The sequence below is a fragment of the Pipistrellus kuhlii genome, unplaced genomic scaffold (genome assembly GCF_014108245.1).
Source record: "Pipistrellus kuhlii isolate mPipKuh1 unplaced genomic scaffold, mPipKuh1.p scaffold_m20_p_10, whole genome shotgun sequence".
Taxonomy (NCBI): domain Eukaryota; kingdom Metazoa; phylum Chordata; class Mammalia; order Chiroptera; family Vespertilionidae; genus Pipistrellus; species Pipistrellus kuhlii.
This window is the reverse complement of record NW_023425405.1, coordinates 984,152-1,005,653: the sequence shown is the minus strand read 5'-3', so window position 1 is coordinate 1,005,653 and position 21,502 is coordinate 984,152. Positions and strand designations below refer to the sequence as shown.

Sequence of the window (21,502 nt, the reverse complement as noted above, 5' to 3'; positions counted from 1 at the left end):
TGTGTTGCTTGTGGATGTGTAGAGTTGTAATCTAGTGTGGTCTGAAGCTGCCCACCAGGTGCACTGACTCTTGTGTCTCCAGGGAGGTGCAAAGTCAGCCACTGCCTGGGCCCACCTGGTAGGAGCTACAGAGAGATCTGCAGCTTCCTCCTATTTGTATTGGGTTTAGAAAGCCTGGGCGAGGCCCAGCTGTGAAGCAAGACAGGCTGATGCTGCTGCAGGGTCTTGGGCCTTTTATTGCTGGGTTTGGGGCATTCTGGCAGCAGCTTTAACTTGTTTGAGAGATTTTAGCAAAGTCTGAAGAAGCCTGAGCCTGGAGAGGCCATTCACATGGAAAAGCTGCTGCAAACAGCTTGGCCGAGGCTGCAAATTGGATGGGGCAGGGCTTCAAGGAGTTACCAGGGCAGAGAAAACAGTGAGCTTCAGGTCGACGGGATTCAGATATGGTTGCCTGTCAGCCCTGCAACGGGGAGGTCTCAGCACAGGAACAATGACCCCTGAGAACACCTCCTTCTGCTAGAATGCCACCTCCAAGTTCCTGCCCTAATGCCAGATAATTCAGTTCCTCCCTGTGTGTGTCTGGGCTCCCCACCCCTCCTGGCGCTGGAGCTCAGAAGAAGTGAGTCTGAGTAAGTTCATGCCTGGTCCTTTAAGAGGGACAGCTGGGTCTCCAGAAGCCTTGATGTCCTTCAGCCACAATCCCTGCTGGTTTTTACAGCCTGAAAATATGGGAACTTCTCTTCCCAACTCTGGAACCTTGGGTGGGGGGGTCTGGTGTGGGGCTTGGACCCCTTGCTCCTTAAGGTGGCCTCCACAAGGACAATCTCCCTCTGGGTTAAAAAAATGTCCAAGTGGGGTCTGGACCAGCCCATTCTGTGCCTCCACCCCTCCTACCAGTCTCAACATGCTTTCTTCTTCTTACATCTGTAGGACTTCCATTCAGCCAGCTTTCAGGTGGTTCTGAATGATGGTTGTTTTGTATTTTCGTTGTAATTTTGATGTGGTTGTGGGAGGCGAGGAGTACCAGCATTTACCTACCTGCCATCTTCCAAAAGCTCGCCTATTAAATCTTTACATAACTGCACACTTCTCTGGGGACAAGACTAGAACTGAAAAATAAGATGACTTAATATTTCCCTTTTTCTTCTCCTCAGCCTTTTGTTTTTGTGGATATTTATTTTTTTATTTTTAAACAGATCAGTTATTTAATTAGGTTCTTTGTGAAAAATTGGAGCACCAGTTTGTGAGGAGAGAGCTCGTTTGTGAAAGCAAACACAGAGTGGAGACAGCCCTGGAGCTGAGGAATAGCACTGACTTTCAGCAGAATTACTGGGTTCATGCTGAAACAGTGTGTAACTCTGGAATCTTGTGCTTCTCTTTCTCTATGGGAAAGAGCTCACCCTCCTGGTGTCTGGGCTCGCATAGCTGCTTCTCGGCGTAAGCATCAGTGAGAAGTCTGGGGATTCTCACACACTAATATAAATTCTGGTGGAGGTGGCAATGATACATTATTGGTGTGTTTCTTGCAGAGGAACACAATTAACGGCTAGAAGCCTAGTCACAAGTAGCAGGCCACTGCTCAGCTGCTTCAGGAAAACCTCTTGCCATTGTGGCACTCAGTGAGGATAATCAGAATGGTCCCAGGAATGATGCTGGCCTGAAGTTTTCTCATATGCGGACTGAAGGATAACTTGCCATGGCTCAATAACTAACTAACTGTATATATATATCATATATATATATATATATATATATATATATATATATATATACACACACACACACACAAACAAACATATATGTATATATATGTATATATATAATTTCAGAGAGAGACAAGTATCATTGATAAGAACTACCGATGGGCTACCTACAGCATGCCCCACAATGAGGATCTACCCCACAACCTGGGCAAATTCCCCAACCTCTTGGTTCATAGGTAGATGTTCAACCACTGAGCAATACTGGCTGGGGTCAAAATGAAAAACAATCCAACTGGGTTCACTGATCTTCCCACCATTGCATATTGACTCACTTTTCAAGAATTTTATAGCTCAAAGAAAGCATTTCAAATCCACATTAGTGAATCTCAATAATTTTCAAGGCATATCTTCAGTAGTATAATATCTAGGCTTTTTTTTTTTTAATTCAGTACCACCATGCTCGTCACCACATACGTACTGGTTTTGTGACAGTAGCAAGAACTTTCTCCTTTTCCTTTTAAATCCTGGATTTAGATGCAGAATACACCCTCTTTTACGTGGCCTTTGGGGAATACATAGCCACCAGGAATGCCTACCAATTTCTTTGAACAGAACAGGGTTTTGGCTGTGGTGGAGTTTCCCCTTCTTAGATGTCTTGGCCTTGAGTTAGAAAAAAATGTTGGGTTGTAAATATAGATGCCTGTCTCTGGAATATAATCATAGATAAAATTGGTACAATGAGAACAAAATCATTACATGGTATATATGGAAGAGAGGGATGAAAACTCTCCAACCCTTTTGAACAGCTATAGAATTCTGACAATTTATTATGAGGTTACTTTATAATCCTTGGTATTGAAGAATGAAAAGTATTTGTCTTTCTTTAAATGATTTATTTCACTAAGCATAATACTATCTAGGTCTATCCATGCTGTTGCAAATGGCAAGATTTCACTCTTTCTTATGGATGAGTAATATACCACTGTATATATGCACCATAGTTTTGTTTTGTCTTATCCACTCATCTATAGATGGACACTTGGGTTGCTTCCATACAGATAAAGGACTGTTTGGAAGAGGTAAAGGGTTAAGAAGTATAAATTGTTAGTTATAAAATACTCATGGGAATATAAAGTACAGCAGAGGGAATATATCCAATAATACTGTAATAATTATGGTGCCAGGTAGATACTGGAAATATTGGGGATCAGAGGTAATACATTATAAAATTTATGATTGTCTAACTACTATAATACATATTTATTTTAAACATATATTTAATTCAAGAAATATTTATAGAACTCAATAAATATTTCTTAAATAAATTAAGTAAATGACTTAAGTCTTTATTTTATTTTTAATTTTTTTCTTTATTGATTAAGATATTACATATGTGTCCTAATCCTCCCATTACCCTTCACCCCCCACTCATGCCCTCATCCCCCTGGTGTCTGTGTCCATTGGTTAGGCTAATATGCATGCATACAAGTCCTTTGGTGGATCTCTCCCTTTTACCCCCCCCCCCACCTTCCCTCTGAGGTTTGATGATCTGATCAATGCTTCTCTGTCTCTGGATCTGTTTTTATTCATCATTTTATGCTGTTCATTATATTCCACAAATGAGTGAGATCATGTATATTAATATTTCTCTGACTGGCTTATTTCGAAGAAGTCTATAAAAATTAGTTTCTTTAGACATAAAGTGAATCCAATAACCCACAAGCACCTAAATTCTATAAGTTTGTGGTAACTATTATATAACATGTATAAAGCCCTGTGAAGTATCTGGCCAATAAAGCAATAAATATTGCTCCTCATACATTATGTTTTCTTGACTTTTCTTAATAGTTCAAAGATTACAATTCAAGAAGAGTCTAAGTATGATTTTTTTAAATGGAGGAATACATTATTAAATGGAATAAGCCCAAGATTTCAAGTTTAATAAAGATGAGGCTTTCATTTTGTTCACTATTTATTCCTAGCACAAAGGCTTAGTCCTATAAATATTTGTTAAATAAGTTGATTAAAATATGCTTTGAAGAAAATTCTCATTTAAAATGGTAATTTAGCCTGACTGGAAGCAAAAATATTGTCTAACTTTAAGGTATATTTGGTTGTGTCTTCAATTAGTTTATTTATGATCTTCATACTTAATATATTCTGTATCATTTTATATGAGTAGAAGAGACTTTGGTTTCCAATACCTACTATTTCAGATCTACAATGTTACTGTACCTGTAAAGATATGTTCAATAAATCTTTAACCCATCTTTATATCTTCTTTTAATACCAGAGGGAAATCACACTTATATTATCTGGGAATAGCTCATATTTGTGTTCTTGACTCATTCTTACAATTTCTTTAATAATACTCTTTAGCGCAGTTTTGTTTCAATGTATTTCAGAAAATGAAATACTTTGACAGGGAAAAATATAAATTTTTAAGACATTAGACCTTTTCCCCATGTTCTTTTTAATAGAATGAATCTCATACACTTATAAAAATATGTGTATAAATATTATGCATAATATGTAAGTCTTCCTATAAAGATGAAAACAAAAAATGACTCAGTTACTAAACTCATATGACATCTTCTGTTATAGATGGTATGCATTTTTATTTGTGAAATGCATTATTTTGAAAAAAACAGTGAGAAAACTAAAATGCCAAGTAAGTGAACCACAAATAGACAATAGTCCTATTTTTAAGTGTCAAAAAAAGATCTATAATTAAACATTACTACCCCTGCATTTCTTTCATATAATGATGACTATTGGAAATGTTTGGTTGGTTATATAGGTATCAACAGCTTTTTAAACTGTAAAATATGGAAGTATGTGAGGATTCAGATAATTTAAAGAAAACATCCACACATTTATATATATGATGAATCAGCTGGCTCTTCCATGGAAAACTGGCTGTGTATTTTCTTAATTCACTTCTTATTTTTCTCATTCTTATTTATCGGTGTAAATAAGAATGAGAAAAATATATATACTAGTAGCCCATTGAGTGATATGGCGCCCAGTAGGCCACTCGCCACTTCCATGCGGCTTCTGAGGGAGGCACACTACTTCCGTGCGAGTCAAACCTGCTGTCTCCTCTGTGGGTGTGCGCTTGGCTAGGGAGGCTGGCCCCCTGGCTGGGCGTCACCATGGCGATGAAGCAAGCATCCTGCCCTGGCCACTCGGCCCACTGTCCAGAGGCCCTCCATTGCCACGGTGATGAAGCAAGCATTCCACAGGCTGCTCATGCTGCCCGCTCTCAGTGGCAGCCCCTCCAAGACTGGGGGACTCCAGTGAGACTGAGGGGACTGGACACTGCCATCTTGTGGCTATGGGTGCTGCCATCTTTTGTGACAGAGTGATGGTTAATTTGCATATTACCCTTTTATTAGATCACTTTCCAAATATTTGAGCATCAACTATGTTTAAGGCACAGTGTAATTTATTTTGAAGAGTAAAGGGAAAGCAGGGATGGCAATATCAACGTGCGATAGAGTAGGGAAAAAAAGCAAGAAAACTTAAACTGGACAAAGAGGGTAGAAAAACATACATTCTATAACAAAAAAATAATGATCATGAAACTTTACAAAATTAATAAAATGTGTGTATAAAGAAAACAGTATTAGAAATACAAAGTAAAACTGAAAGAAGCAAAAGTGTTTGTGAATATTTCAATATGGCATTAAGTATCAGCACTTATACATCAAATATATAAGAATGAATACACACACACACTCCGGTCCCTGTGCACAAATTTTATGCACTGGGCCTCTAGTAGTTAATATAATATTGTGATAGCTATATATGATGTCAGATGAGTACTAGACTTACTGGTGATCACTTCATAAGATATAAATGTTTATGCCGAAACCGGTTTGGCTCAGTGGTAGAGCGTCGGTCTGCGGACTGAAAGGTCCCGGGTTCGATTCCGGTCAAGGGCATGTACCTTGGTTGCTGGCACATCCCTGGTAGGGGGTGTGCAAGAGGCAGCTGGTCGATGTTTCTCTCTCATCGACGTTTCTAGCTCTCTATCCTTCTCTCCTCCTCTCTGTAAAAAATCAATAAAATATATATTTAAAAAAAAAGATATAAATGTTGAATCACTATGTTGAACACTTGAAATTAATATAATATTTAATGTTAACTGTAATTTAAAAATTAGAAAACAAGTAAATAAAAAAGAAAAAGGAAATCAGAAATGTCCAGCAAAGAGCAACCTAAGGAGACAGGACATTTAATGTTTCTTGGATGTGGCATCCAAAAAAGGGACATTAGGCAATCACTAAAAAAAATCAGTCATCAATATTAGATCAATATTAGTTTATTAATTGTGACAAATATACTATAGTTATGGCATACATTAATAAAAGAAAAACCTGAGTCAATTTTCCTTCAAACTTAAAACAAAAAGTTAAATTTAAAAATAAATCAGGTAAATTAGAACATAATTGAAACAAAAATGTTGTGTATCAAACTTTCTAGAAACAGAAAACACCATTACTGTATATAGAAAATGTTCCAAAGACAAAGGAAGGCTAGCACATGACCTAAATACTGAACCTGTCAACTACTCTGCTCTCACCACCTCTTATAAAACAAACACACACAACATGCTCTTTAAACCTTGACCCAGGTCACACTGCATCTGGCTCACTGACTCTGTTTGGCTCACAAAACAGTTAGCTTGGTCTTCTTATAGCTGTCCAAACATCAAAAGAGCTTAATTTTTCCTCAGAAATTCTGTCACACACACACATAAAAAATTTCCAAGAAAAAAAGAAATGAATAATGGAGCAGGACATTATGATTTTTGTGTGTAAGTCCTTAGCAACACAACCTGAAAAGGGAATTGACATATTATTACTATTTCTGAGCAATATGATTTTATGCTTATAAACCTTAAGACAATTAACAAAAATTTAGTAAAAAAAAAAAAAAAGGAAGTAGTAAGATAAACATATGAAATCTTATAGCTTTCCTGAGAACCAAGAATAATTAGTTCAAAAATAGAATGCAAAAACTCCTGTTCGCTATAATCTCCTCCCTCCATTAAAAAAATAAAAATCACTTCCACTATATGCACTAGCCAAAGCATAAAAGCAACCTATAGGTATTATGTAGGTGCTAGATAGTCCTATCGAGAAATCCTACCGGAACTTCAAATTTGACAAGTCCAAGATCAATTACATTAGGCAACAAATTTCTACTTATAAGTAACAGAAACCAGCCTGAGCTAGCTTAAGTACAAAGAAGGAGTTAATTATAGGAATTCTGAGAAAGGAATGTAGTCACACCTCCAGAGTGAGAGGAGAGTATGTTTCATCTCATGATATCTGTTTGTATTTGTATATCTTTTTCATTCTTCTTTCTAGATTGTAACTCTCTAGCAGCATTGTTAGTCTACAAAGTAAGTAGAATAAAAAGAGCTCTCAAATTCACATTTTAAGTGTTCCAGTCACACAAAGACATTCACACTCTTGGTCACAATCTTAAATAAAAATGCATTAATTTTATATTTTGAAGGACACAAAATCTTAAAAAGAAGACATTTCATAGTTTATATCCACATTTTTATGAATTTATTATTCTTAGATCAAAGTCTGCATATACAAAATGCAAATATTTCAGGGCCTTATAAGAAACAAATATTATTTAAAATGTATACACATTTTGAATGGCTATAAAGTCAGTGTTTATTAACATTTAGTTCATTTTCAAAATTTAAAAGACCCTACAGAAATTATTATTTTTTTTGGTCAATGCCTATTTTAAAACTAATGACCTTTCTGGTCCAAGAACTGATGATACCACAAAGCAATGAAATTGCAAAGATCAAGAATCATTTTGTTCAGTATTTGTGCACCCTCAATTTGTCAGCTGTTGCTGGTTTTGTACTGTAAACTTTCTCTTTCATGTATCCTCACTTAAAAAAATGACTAGCGGCATTTTAGGATAAATTTTCTTTGTTCAAAGCTTAGTCTGGTTTCTTCCATTATTTCAAATCAGTTAAACGTGAAAATTAAGTGAGTTATTAAACCATTAAAGTGTGTATACATTTTTTTAAATAATAGTATAGAATATAGCTGAATACTTTAGAAATTGAATACAGTTATTTGTAACAATCAGAGGATAAATATAAAGTAGAGATTTTCTTACTCCCTGCCCCCCAAAAGTAAAACAAAAGTATTTTCAATACTATTATTTCCTTTCTTTTGCATCTACAGAAGCAAGGAAGACAATACATCTTTTGGAGTTTATTAAGATAATAAATAGCACAATTCCAACCTTGATCATATGAATATTTCATGAACGAGGTTTGAATATGGGGAAAGATTAAATGCTGCATTTATCTTCATACTAGATCTTGCTTTGAAGGTGAACAGTTGCTTCAAACTCTTGTCTATATTTGGCAAAACACACATAAAGTACATTTTGTTCTCCAAATCAGACATGCCACATATAGACATAAAAAGTTTCACGTGAACATCACAGAATATGTATTTTAAATAAAATTTTTAATTTTTAATTAATTCAAACCTTACAATTCTATACAGAAGAGTTGTTCCTCATAGAAGTTTCGTATAGAGATAATTTTTGCCTTTATTTTTAGGTTAATCCTCACCTGAGGCTCCCCCCCCCCGCCCCCCCCATTGATCTTAGGCAGAGTAGAATGGAGGAGAGGGAAGGGAAGGAAAGGATAGAAAGAGAAAAAAACATTGACTCATGGGTCACACAAGCCCTTAACCGGGCAGAAAACCTGCTGCTCAAGTACCTGCCCTTGTCTGGAAATCGAGCCCTCAACCCTTTGGAGTGGAGCCAATGTTCTAACCACTGAGCCAGGCTGGCCAGGATCTTTTTTTCCTTTTTCTTTTCTGTTTTTTTTTTTCTTTCTTTCTTTCTTTAACTTCTGAAACGAAAATGCTCATGTAACTATGGTAACATATCTTTTAACTATGTTGTTTGTGCTTTTCTTGGCTGAGTAAGCAATCCCCATGGTCCTGAAAGTCTGTCCAGCATTTTCCATTCACTGAAGTGGCAATGATGGGTGAAAACGGAGTCTAAAAGCAGCTATCTTTCAGACACGTTTTAAGCAAACCAAATACCCAGTTTCTTCTGTACATGCTTTTCCCTAAAACAGTGTGCTTCAGAACCAACAGTCACCACATCTGATTCGTAAATATTTCCTACCAAAACAAGTGAGAATACCTACATATGTATAAAACATATAAAAAGGGAAGAGAATTTCACCAAACTTTTTGACATGGGACAAAACAATAATCATTTGCAGCCATTTTTACAAAGTACTAACTATTAATAGCAATAAAAGATTGTATCTATATTTACTACTTGAAACTCATGACATATTTAAGGAAAAGTCCTTATAAGAAAAGCCTCAATCAAGTTACTCATTTTAATACTAAGTATTTTGTTAACCCAAAGACATATCTGGCAGATTAGTTACAATACAATATGGTGACTTATGTACTAGATATTAACACTTTTGAATGACAAAGAAAGTAAAATAGAAAATAAACGTCAAAAATATAGAACAGGATTCTCCATCACTTTTAAAAATTAAACAGCAAAAGAGCGGCTATAATAGTTTGTCTCACTTGTGATAGTACAATAGACTAACCAGTCAATCCACCTAACTATTAAGAAATAGTCATTAAATATTAACTTTTTGTCCAGCATTTTTTACAGAAGGTGAAAGTTTGAAAAACTGCATTTTGGACCATAAATACTAAGTTTCTAAAAGATGCTATTTTTGGATAGACTATTTCTTAAAGTAGTGTTCAGTTCACAGCAAAATTGAGAGGGAAGTACAGACACTCCAGGACTTACAATGGGTTATTTCCTGACAAACCCGTTGTAAATTCAAAATATTCCAAGTACAAAATGCATTTAACACACCAAACATCATAGCTTAGCCTCAACTACTTCCGCTGTGCTCAGAACACAACATTAAAAAACGCAGGCAACGTAGCTCCCTGCAGTGGGGAGGCTGTTTTCCTCTCATGCTCACCTGCCTGCCTGCCTGGGAAATGCAGTTTGACCCACTGCATCATGAGAGGCAGTTGCACATCATACTGCAAACCTGGGAGAAAGATCAGTGCAAGTAGTTTTCCCATCATCATAAATTTGAAAAATTGTATACTGAACCCTTGAAAGTGGGGGACGGCCTATACAGAGGTTCCCTATACGCTCCCTATCCTGCCCTCCAATAACCTCAACCATTTTCAACATCGCCCACCAGAGTGGCATTTTTGTTATTAGTGATGAACCTACACTGACATCTCATGACCACTGAGAGTTCACCTAGGGTGTGTTCTGGTGTTGTGCATTCTATGGGTTTGAAGAAATTTACAATGACATGTGTCCATCGTTAGAGTATACAGGGTAGTTACTCTGCTCTATAAGTCCTCTGTGTTCTGCTTATTCATCCTTTCGCCTATACCTCTGGCTAACACTGATTTTTTTTTTATTGTCTTTATAGTTTTGCTTTTCCAAAATGTCATATAGTTGGAATCATGCAGCATGCAGACTTTTCAAAATGATTCCTTTCACTCAGCAATATGTATTTATGTTTCCTCCATGTCTACTGAGGATTTTTAACTCATTTTTTTTAAAACACTAAACAGTATTCCATTTATTCAATATACCACAATTTATTTATTCATTCATCCATCTACTGAAATATTTGGTTGCTTCCAAGTTTTGGCAATTATAAATACAGCTTCAATACACATCTGTGTGCAGTTTTTTTATGTGGACATAAGTTTTCAATTCCTTTGAGTAAATACCAAGGAAAGTGCTGGGTCAAATGGTAAGAGTTATAAGAAACCACCAACTTTTCTTTCCAAGTGGATGTACCATTTTACATTCCCAATAGTAATGAGAGTTCCCCTTGCTTGACATACTCATCAGCATTTAGTGTTGTCAGTTTTCTGAATTTTGGCTGTTCTAATAAGCATGCAGTGATATCTCATTGTTTTAATTTTCATTTCCCTGATGACATATGATGTGGAACGTATTTTCATATGTTTATTTGCTATCTGTATATCTTCTTCGGTGAAATGTTTTTCGAAGTCTTTGATCCATTTTTTAATTCGGCTGTTCATTTACTCACTGTTGAGTTTTAAGGGTTCTTTGTACATTTTTATAACAGTTCTTTATCAGATGTGTCTTTTGTAAGTCTGTGGGGTTTCTTTTAATTCTCTTGACTATATTGTTTACAGAGTAAAAATATTTCATTTACATTAATTTTAGCTTATCAATTCTTTCTTTTACATATAACACCTTTTATACTGCAGCTAAAAGAAAGTCAATGTCAGGCCTGGCTGGGTAGCTTAGTCAGTTAGAGTGTAGTCCCAATGTGCCAACATTGCGGATTCAATCCCCATCCAGGGCACATACAAGAATATATAAATGAATGCATAATATGTGGGACAACAAATTGATATTCTCTCTCTCTCTCTCTCTCTCTCTCTCTCTCTCTCTCTCTCTCTCTCTCTCTCTTTCCCTCCCTCTCTCTCTTTCTCATTCAACTGCTCTAAAACCAATAAATTAATCAATCAGTCATTGCCAAATATATCATCATCTAGATTTTCTCCTATTCTATTTTCTGGTTTTGCATTTTACACTTAATCAATTTTTACTTTATTTTTATAAAGAGTGTAAGAACTGTGTCTACATTCACTTTTTGTATTTATTGGATGTCCAGTTGTTACACCAGTAATTGAAAAGACTCTCTAGTCTCCGCTGAATTACCTTTGCTTCTTGGTCAAATATCAGTTGACTGGATTTTTGTAAGTCAATTTCTGAGCTTTGTTTTCCATACTATTGATCTATCTGCCTTTTTTTTCTTTCTAATACCATACTGTCTTACTTATTGTAGCTCTATATTAGTAAATCTTGAAGTCAGGTAGTGTTAGTCCTCTGAATCCCCCCCCCCCCCCCAATATTGTGTTAGCTGTTCTGGGTCTTTTTCTTCAACCCAGTGCCACAGTTGTGCAGAGCCTTCATCTCACATGGCCAGACTCTGGTCTATGTGGCCTGATGAATAATGCTGGCTTCACTCTGATGAATTGCTGAGACCTGCCCCATCACCAAGGTCCACAGGCACACAGAAGTGGTAGCAGACTTTCACGCACCCTGACACTGTTGTTAATGACCTCAAACACAGAACTGGCACCATGTCTGACTGTCAGTCTGGTGAGCACCATTCTCCCCTACCTGGTGAATCACTGAGAGCCTACCTCAAGCAACTCACAGAGGCTCTTTCAGTAAATTAGCCTATCACACAGTTAAACCGTGAATGCAGTGCTCAAGAAAATTTAGACCTTTTGCTGACCTGCCCCCAGGGTCAGTAATGGTAGAAAATAGCCTTGGTGTGCAGCTGGGCCCCTCCCATGAACACCCAGTTCTAGCAGAGACAGAATCAGAATGCAGATCACTTTGTAGTTTCAAATAGGTAGCCCAGGGCCTGTCACTGGTAACACCTGACAGCAATCAGCACTGGATCCCCTCCCAAAGTGTCCCAGAACCAACATAACCAGGGATACATACTACATCAGAGCATAAGCAATTAGCTCAATAAACAGCACACACATTAGGGGTTCTCAATAGACACCAAAACCTATTAGGGCTTTATAGAGCCAGTTCCAGCACAGTAACTCATACATTGGGTTTGGGGTCAATCCTCATAGACAGCATAGGAGAAATCCCCACCCATGGATAAGCCAACAGCAATCAAGACTAAACTATAGCAGGAGGGTCACATAATCCACACAGGAAACATTTCTGAAGCACCTAGCTCTGAAGATTATGGAGACTGAGCCTCTGTGCCACACAAAACACTTGCTACATAAGGCTACCATACCAAGGCATAGCGGAACCATCTACTAGTACACAGAAAAAAAAAATACTGAGATATCCAAAGTGGGAATACAGAGAAACATGTCCAAAATAAAAGAAGAAAATCCCCCAAAAAGAACTAAATGAAATGGAAGCAAACAAGATACAGCGTTCAAGACAATAATTGTAAGGATGCTCAAGGAACTTATCAAGAATATCAAAGGCATGAAAAAAGTATAGAAACCATAAAAGATAATCAGTCATAAATGAAGACTACAATATCAGAAATGAAGAATACACTGGAAGGAATCAACAGCAGGCTAAATGAAGCAGAGGACTGAATCAGTGATTTGAAAGACAAGGTAGTAGAAAATACCCAATAAGAGCAGCATGAAAAAAAAAGAATTAAAAAATAAGAATAGTCTAAACCCATGGTCAGCAAACTGTGGCTCATGAGCCAATGTGGCTCTTTGGCCCCTTGAGTGTGGCTCTTCCACAAAATATTATGCCCTGGGCGATTCTATTTTGAAGAAGTGGCATTAGAAGAAGTTTAAGTTTGAAAATTTGGCTCTCAAAATTAATTTCAATCGTTGTACTGTTGATATTTGGCTCTGTTTACTAATGAGTTTGCCGACCATTGGTCTAAAGGAATTCAATGAAAATATGAAGCATAACAATATCCACATCATAAGAACCAGCTATAAAAGAAAGATACCCATTCTTTGAAGCAATAATGGCTAGAAACTTCCATAATCTGGTCAAAGAAACAGACACACAGCTCCAAGAAGCATAGGGAATCTCAAACAAGATGAACTAAAAGAGGCCCATACCAAGACACATCATAATTAAAATGGCAAAGGTTAAAAACAAAGGGAGAATCTTAGAAGCTGCAAAAGAAAGACATCTTAGTTGAGACCAAATTAAAAAAGATTGAAATCAAGCATATTCTTCAAACACAACAATATGAAAGTAGAAATCAATTATAAGGAAAACCAATTATATACAAAAACATGGAGGATAAATAGCATGTTACTAAACAATGAATGAGATCAAGAAAGATATTAAAAGATTGATATCTTGAGAGAAATAAAAATGAACCCACAACAAATCAAAACCTTTTGGACACAGTGAAAGAAGTTCTAAGAAGAAAATTCATAGCAACACAGCCCACCTCAAGAATAAGAAAAATCTCAAATAATCAATTTAACCTTACACTTAAAGGAAGTAGAAAAACAGCAATAAACAAAGCCCAAAGTGAGTAGAAGGAAGGGAATAAAAAAAACATTAGATGGAAAATAAATGACAGAAAATAAAAATACAATTCAAAAGATCAATGAAACTAAGAAGTGGTTATTAGAAAAGATAAAGAAGATCAGCAAACCTTTAAACAGACTCATAAAAAAACAAACAAGAGAACATAAATAAATAAAATCAGAAATAAAATAAGAAAAGTAAAACTGACACCACAGAAATACAAAGGATTATAAAACACACACACACACACCCCAAAAACAAAACAAAACAAAATAACCCCCATAGAGATCTGATACACAAAATTCATGTAATCAGCGGCTGGCACTGGCTTCCATCTGGTACCCAGGACCCAGGCTTCCATCCAGCCACCAGCAGGCACCCAAGACTCAGGCTTCCCTCCAGCTTTTGGCTGGCACCTGCGACCCAGGCTCCCCTCACAGCCCCAGAAGTACATCTGGACTAATTAGCATATCACACTTTTCGTATTATAGATATAACAAACAACTATATGGCAACAACTTGGAAATCCATGAACAAAGTGGATAAATTACTACAACATACATAAAATAGAAATAATGGACAATATTGCTTCACAGGTGAATATATATATATATATATATATATATATATATATTTTTTTTTTTTTTTTATTTTTTTTTTTTTACAGAGAGGAAGAGAGAGGGATAGAGAGTTAAAAACATCGATGACAGAGAATCATCGATCAGCTGCCTCTTGCACACCCCCTACTGGAGATGTGCCCGCAACCAAGGTACATGCCCTTGACCAGAATCAAACCTGGGACCTTTCAGTCCGCAGGCCAACACTTTATCCACAGAACCAAACCGGTTTTGGCCACAGGTGAATTTTACCAAACATTTAAAGAAGACCTAACACCTGTCCTTCTCAAAGTATTTAAAAAACTTCAGGAAAAGTGAGGATTTCCAAGCTTATTTTACAAGGCCCACATTACCCTAATAAAATTAGATAAAAATACTACAAAGAAAAAAAAATATAAGCCAATATTCCTGATGAATTCTCAAAAAATATTAGCAAAACTTCTTCTAGCAATACATTGAAATTATCATACACCAAGATCAAGTCAGATTTATTTTAGGGATGCAAGATTGGTACAAAACATGCAGATCAATTAAAATGATACACCACAAAATGAAGAATAAAAATCACATGATCATATCAGTAAATACAGAAAAAGGATGTGATGGAATACAGCAACTATCCTATCTAATAAAGAGGGAATATGCTAATTGACCCTTACACTGTTGCAAAGATGGCAGCGCCCACAGCCAATAAGGAGGGAGTATGCTAATTTACTGTCCCGCCCTCAAAGATGGAGGCACCCACAGCCACAAGATGGCAGTGCCTAGTCCCCTCAGCCCCTCTGGGACCTTGCCAAGCCTGCCTCTAATAAATTTACATATAATGGATTAATGACATCTATTATTTTAATGAATAATAGCTACATATTTGATAGTAGTAGAGGTGAATATTTCAAATAGTCTTTCTAATAATCAAATACTTGGAAAATATTTGTATTTAAAATTTATATTTTAATTTTTTTTCTTCATTTGTTGGTCATCAATCATCACTCCCCTCCCCCAACACACACACACACCTCTCATAGCATTTTCGTTGTATTTTGTTTTAAGCTTTTTATATGTATGAGATTTAAAAAGGTGAAAGTTATCTTTATTGGACTACTTTCTACTTATGATTTTGTGCTTTCTTTCCACCCATACTCGACACCCTCCTTTCTAGCAACCATCAGGTTGTTCTCAATATCTATGGGTCTGTTTTTGTTTTGTTTTGTTTATTCATTTGTTATTGTTGTTGTGTTTTTCTAGACTCCACAGCATAAGTAAAACCATATGGTATTTGTCTGTCTCTGTCTGACTTATTTCCCTTAGGCCCAGCCATGAGTTCAACAAATTGCATTTTGAACACTGCACATCATTTGCATAATCTGAAGCATACCCTCTAATTTGGTCAGATGATCAGATGGTATTGTACTATATTGGAATAGTTTGATCTTTCCGATAAATAAATTTGTTGATATGAACCTTTATTGATATGCCATTACAATAAATGAAGAAACATATAAGAAAAGCCCAGGGAAACATATTATTGCATTTAAGAGAATAGTATTATTAAAAGTGTTCATTTCACCATAACCTTAATACCCATGAGTCCACCAGTTTGCTATGATAGACACTGTGTGAATCATGTAAATTATCATATTTCTCTTGTGGCATCTGTGGTTAGGAAGAACTCAGTCTGTGCTCCATCTCTAAGAAGTACATTGTATGCATTAACTGTGCTCCTTGTTTCATTTCAAATTTTACACTGATATTTTCCTTCTGCTCTATTTCTTCATTTTTTGTTGTATTTATTTTTATAACCACTTCACATCTTTCTTTAAAAAGAAAATACACTATTAAAGGGAAACAATAAGTGAATACTACTTAAATTATGTTTTTTAAATAAAATTTTAAAATATAAATAAAATGAAATCTAAAATAAGTTATAAGAAAAGCTTGCAACTCTGTGTTGAATTACAACTGCAAATAACTTATTTTAAGTGTTTATTAAAAAGAAAGTACAAATCTTCAGGAAAGTAAATGCATTAAGGACTAAAAAAGAGAAAAATCAGAAAGCTGTGTGGGTGTTTGGTGGGACTTTGTTTGAAGCACAACACTCCCTCCTTCACTCCCCCTCCCCCCCCCGTCCCTCCCTCCCACATACCACCAGAAACACTAAATAAAGAAATAAAGGCTGACTTATTTGAAATATAAAATGTCAGCTGGAAGGAGACTGAACCTCAACCCAAAAGTCAGGTCACAAACTCTGAATTTCTTTCAAGCTCACAATGATCCCACCATAACAAAAGAATGGAATTGTTGCATTCTGCCTATAAAATCTATAACTATTTTAACATCCTAAATAGTATCCTTATTTTTATGAATGATTATAATTAACAAGAAATTATCCTAAGTCTACATATCAAAAGTTGTTTGATTTATGAAGTCTGACATAGAATATTGAGTTAGTAAACCAAAGTCTCAAGGGGAAAAGAGTGATTATCATTTTCCTCTTGCAAAAATTTAATGGCTCAACATTTGGAGTACATAATTTCAAAATAATCAAGCAGTTGTAGATAAAATGGATTTCAATGATGCTTGTGTTAACTGTAGCTTAAAAGTAAAATAAGAATTTCTATCAAGGTTGACTCAAGTAGAAATCAATATTGGAAATGACTGTAAGAAAAATATATACCAACTAGAAGCCTGGTACACAAAATTAATTAATGGGTAGGGTTCTTAGGCCTGGGCCAGTGATCAGGTCTGATCAGGGCCTTCTGGCTGCAGGCTGGGGCCTTTCTTTGTTCCACACTGCCCCCTGGTGGTCAGCACACATCATAGTGAGCCATAGAGCTCCCACAAGGACACTTTGCATATTAGCCTTTTATATATACACTGAGTGGCCAGATTATTATGATCTCTGAATGCATAGTAATCTGGCCACTCAGTGTGTATCCTATGTCATAAAAGGCTAATATCCAAATTGTCCTCTTGACCAGGAGTTTGACCAGCAGGCAGACTGGCCAACCACCCAAGTCCCCTCTCCCTGGCCTATGGGTTCAGAGATCATAATAATCTGGCCATTCAGTATATAGATGATGCTGTTCTGTGACTAAGACCAAAAATAATCAAAATAACAAAGAGAATGATTAAGATAGGACAGACATAATAATAATATTTTATTAATTTATCTGACAAAAAATGGAAAAGATATGGGAATGGATAGAGCATAGAAAATGGCAAACTTTCCAAAGCTGAAGCTTAAGGCCAACATGAATGATCCCAAATTAAATATCCTAAAAAACTGGAAACTCTTGTTTTCTAATCTGCTAAACAAAAGACATTTTAAGGATAAGCTATATTTACTGAAGCACATTGAAATGGAGAAGATGTGACCAAGAATATATTTAGGGAAACATAAAACAGTCTGTCCATTGTAAAATGCTAAGTGTTAGTGGACATGTACAAAGTGAACCGTTTCAAGTTTCACATGAATTTTTCAGTCAAGGGAGTGGCTGAGAACAACCAATGACCATATATTGGGGGAGGTTTAGTCCCTACACAAAGGCACCCAGTGTCACCATAGTACGAATCAAGCACATAATCTGAAGTTTTATTCCGTGCGCACAGGGAAAAGCTGGGATAAGAATACCTCTATAATGACATTTTTCTAGAGCTCAAAGTGGAATGTGTTAGGATTTTCAATAATGAATGAAAAAGTAAACTGGAATACTTTAAAATATGTTTCAAAGTCACAGATGAAAGGCAAAATATTTTATGAGCTAGTTTTTTTTATGTTTTTTAAATTTCTTTAAACATTGATTATATCTAGTAATTTGTTGAAATGCACAAATAACCTCAGAAGACCTCAGAATATAAAAGATGTTTTAAACAGATTAGACCAGTTAGCTTCCCTTCATTTAGGGAAAGGATCAGCAATTATGAGGGGCAGTGCCTTCCTATGGAATGAGACAGATCGGATTTATTTGCATTCTCTTGTGTCATTAGGAAGACTGAAATTCAGCACAGTTAGAGACAAACATGATTAGAGCAGGAACTTCTGGACAAAGTAGGGTAAAAAGAGGTAATTTTCCTTTTCCCCTTCAAACTGACTCTTTAAGACAAATGTCCTGGCTCACTTCCTTCATCTCAGGGATTAGAAAATGGATATTGTGTTCCACTAACAAGAGCCTGTATAATGCTTAAAGAAAACAAGTGCAATTCAGTCCCACCGCCGACTCTGGGACTTTGAGACAGTTACTGATTCTCACAGAATTTCTCTCTCACAAATAAAATGGAAAAAAATAATGTAATAATAGTCATAAGAATTTCTGGCAGACTGCCTGACACATTTACCACACAAGTCGGAGAGAAAAGCAAACAACAAATACTTAAAAATCAGTGGAAATAAAAACAGAATAATATAAACATCGCAACAAAATATTTCAAAATTTAGTTGAAAGTTTCAAATCACTGAAAATAATGTAAACTGCTCAATGGGAAATTGAGAGGTAAAATAAGATGAAATAGTAGTAAATAACATGTAGAGAAAAAGAAAGAAAAGCCATGCATTATATGCAAGAGGCAAATTCTACCAACTTTTGAAGTAACTTATCTTTCCATCTTTCATAATATGCCACAAAATATCAAACAAAAACACTCTCACTCTAATGACTCAATCAGAAAAGTACTGTTTGAGAAAGGAAAAGATAGACCAAAATCCTAAATGTTAATAAACCGAAGCCAGCAGGTATAAGAATAATATATTTTTACTATGATGAGTTAGGGTTTAATTACAACATGCAATGGAAATTTAGCAGCAGAAAAGCTATAATTTCATTCAATAGAAATGTGGCAATGGGGACTCTTCTCAACTATGAAAAAAAGCATTTCATGGGGATCATCGTCTACTTCCATCACTTAAAAATGAATTGTGATTTCACTCATGTGAGATAAAAAACTGAAAGTAACAAATGAAGAAACCAAAAAAAACTAACAAAAAAATCATAGACACAGACAACAGAACGTGATTACCAGGGAGAAACGGGGTGAGAATGTAGTAAAGGGTAAATGGGGTCAAATATATGGTGACGGAAAAAGTCTTGACTTTAGGTGGTGAGCACAAAATGCACAAATGATGTATAATAGAATTGTACACTTGAAACCCATATTATTTTATTAACCAACTAGAGGCCCAGGGCACTAAAATTTGTGAACAGGGGGCAGTGGGGGGAGTCCCTCAGCCCAGCCTACGCCTTCCCGCAGTCCGTGACCCCTCAGGGGCTGTCCACCTGCTGGTTTAGATATCCTTAGCGCTGCCAAGGCAGCAGGAGAGGCTCCCACCGCCTCAGCTGTGCTTGTAGTAATTAGCCCGGCTTCTGGCTGAGCAGAGCTCTCCTTGTGGAAGCGCACTGACCACCAAGAGGCAGCTCCTGCATTGAGCATCTTCCCCCTGGTGGTCAGTGTGCATCATAGAGACTAGCCGTTCCATCATTAGGGTCAATTTGCATATTACCCTTTCATTACATAGGATATAACTGTAATAAATTTAATTTTAGGGTAGAGGCTCGATCCCCAAGTATGGGGCAAGCAGGAGGCTGCCAATTAATGATTCTCTCTCATCTTTGATGTTTCTGTTTCTATCTCCCTCTCCCTTCCTCACTGAAATAAATAAAAATATACATTTTAAAAAAATAAACATTCAATATAATAGACATTCAACAAATGACATGAGTCCATTAACCTTAGGACTATTTCAATTAAAGTGAATATTGAATATATTTCTATTATTGTTGTGAGATGCTTTGAGATGCCATGCCACTTTCAGGGAGTAGAGGGTACTGTAACACAATTACAGTAGACTTTTAAACATAAAGTAGAAATATTAGTACTTTTATAATACACTAAGATTAAATTTCCACGTTAATTTTTTCTAAGCTTAAAATCATGTCAACCAGTTCTTATGAGCCTAACACTTTCTGAAACATTGGAGAAAAAGAGATAAAATGACAATTAATTGTGATCTATGTAGTAAAGGTGTGCAATCAGATCATCCAGATTGTAATAAAACACACTATCAGGTCATCAGGGCCTAAACTGAGAAGAGGCCTTACTTGGAAAGGAACCTAAAATCAATACAAGTTAAAACATTTAAAGACTAATCTTCACACAGATATTGATAAAAAAAATTCCTAAATTATGAAAATCATATTTTTTAAAAGCCATGGTGTATAACTGCAATGAACAGCTTCTCAAAGCCTTTTTTAAAAGATAGCATTATTTGACCATGAGGGCTTTGTGTCAAGCAGTGTCCTGTGCTTGCTTTCTTTTACTCCATTTAGTTCTTATAGCACCCTTATGAATATAGTATTATTGACTCACATTTGCTACTGGGAGGATTTTATGTCATGTGTTTATGTATTAATTTTCAGCCATAACAACACTGCTAAATGGATACTATTACTCCCATTATACAAATTAGAAGTTAAGAAATTTACCAGAGAATAAAAAGTAATAAATGGCAGTGATGGAATTTGAATGTAGATGTCTGGCTTTAAACTCCATTTAGTTCCTTGATTCCATACTGACTCATCCTCAGACTCCAACCAGGGATTCCAGTCTCACCTCTCTCCCTGCTTCCTGCCATAACTCTTATAGCCCAGACACACCATACACATTTCAGCATCTGCCCCACACGCCTCTAGGGATTCTGCCAGCCTCTAACATGGTTCACGCTTGACTCATCTGTCAGAACCCAGCTCACATGTGACCACCTTTCCTAGTAGTTCAACATTCTGGCTCCTAGAGCAATTTATTGATACTTATACCAGAGCACTTTCATGGAGAAACTTGCGTGATAGTATGTTATTTCAGTCTCACCTCTTGGAAGGGCCAAGAACTATGTCTTATTCATTTTTTTCTGCATGAATCATGATACCAAATTAGGTGACCAGAAAAGTCTACTGATTTTATATTCACTCACATGTAACGTCTTCCACGTTATGATTAATTCTTTTTCCAATCTTATTCAAGCATCTTATTCTCCAGAACCAACAAATCACTTGATATTTCTGCCACAAGTGATTC

General features: G+C 36.1%; 1 protein-coding gene and 1 pseudogene across 1 annotated transcript in view; both read right to left on the bottom strand.

The window, feature by feature from the left end:
- FOXP2 (forkhead box P2) overlaps window positions 1–21,502 on the bottom strand; it is a 493,504-nt gene that overhangs the window by 430,204 nt on the left and 41,798 nt on the right. The gene's annotated exons all lie outside the window — the stretch shown is intronic.
- LOC118714534 lies at window positions 1,188–11,935 on the bottom strand (annotated as a pseudogene).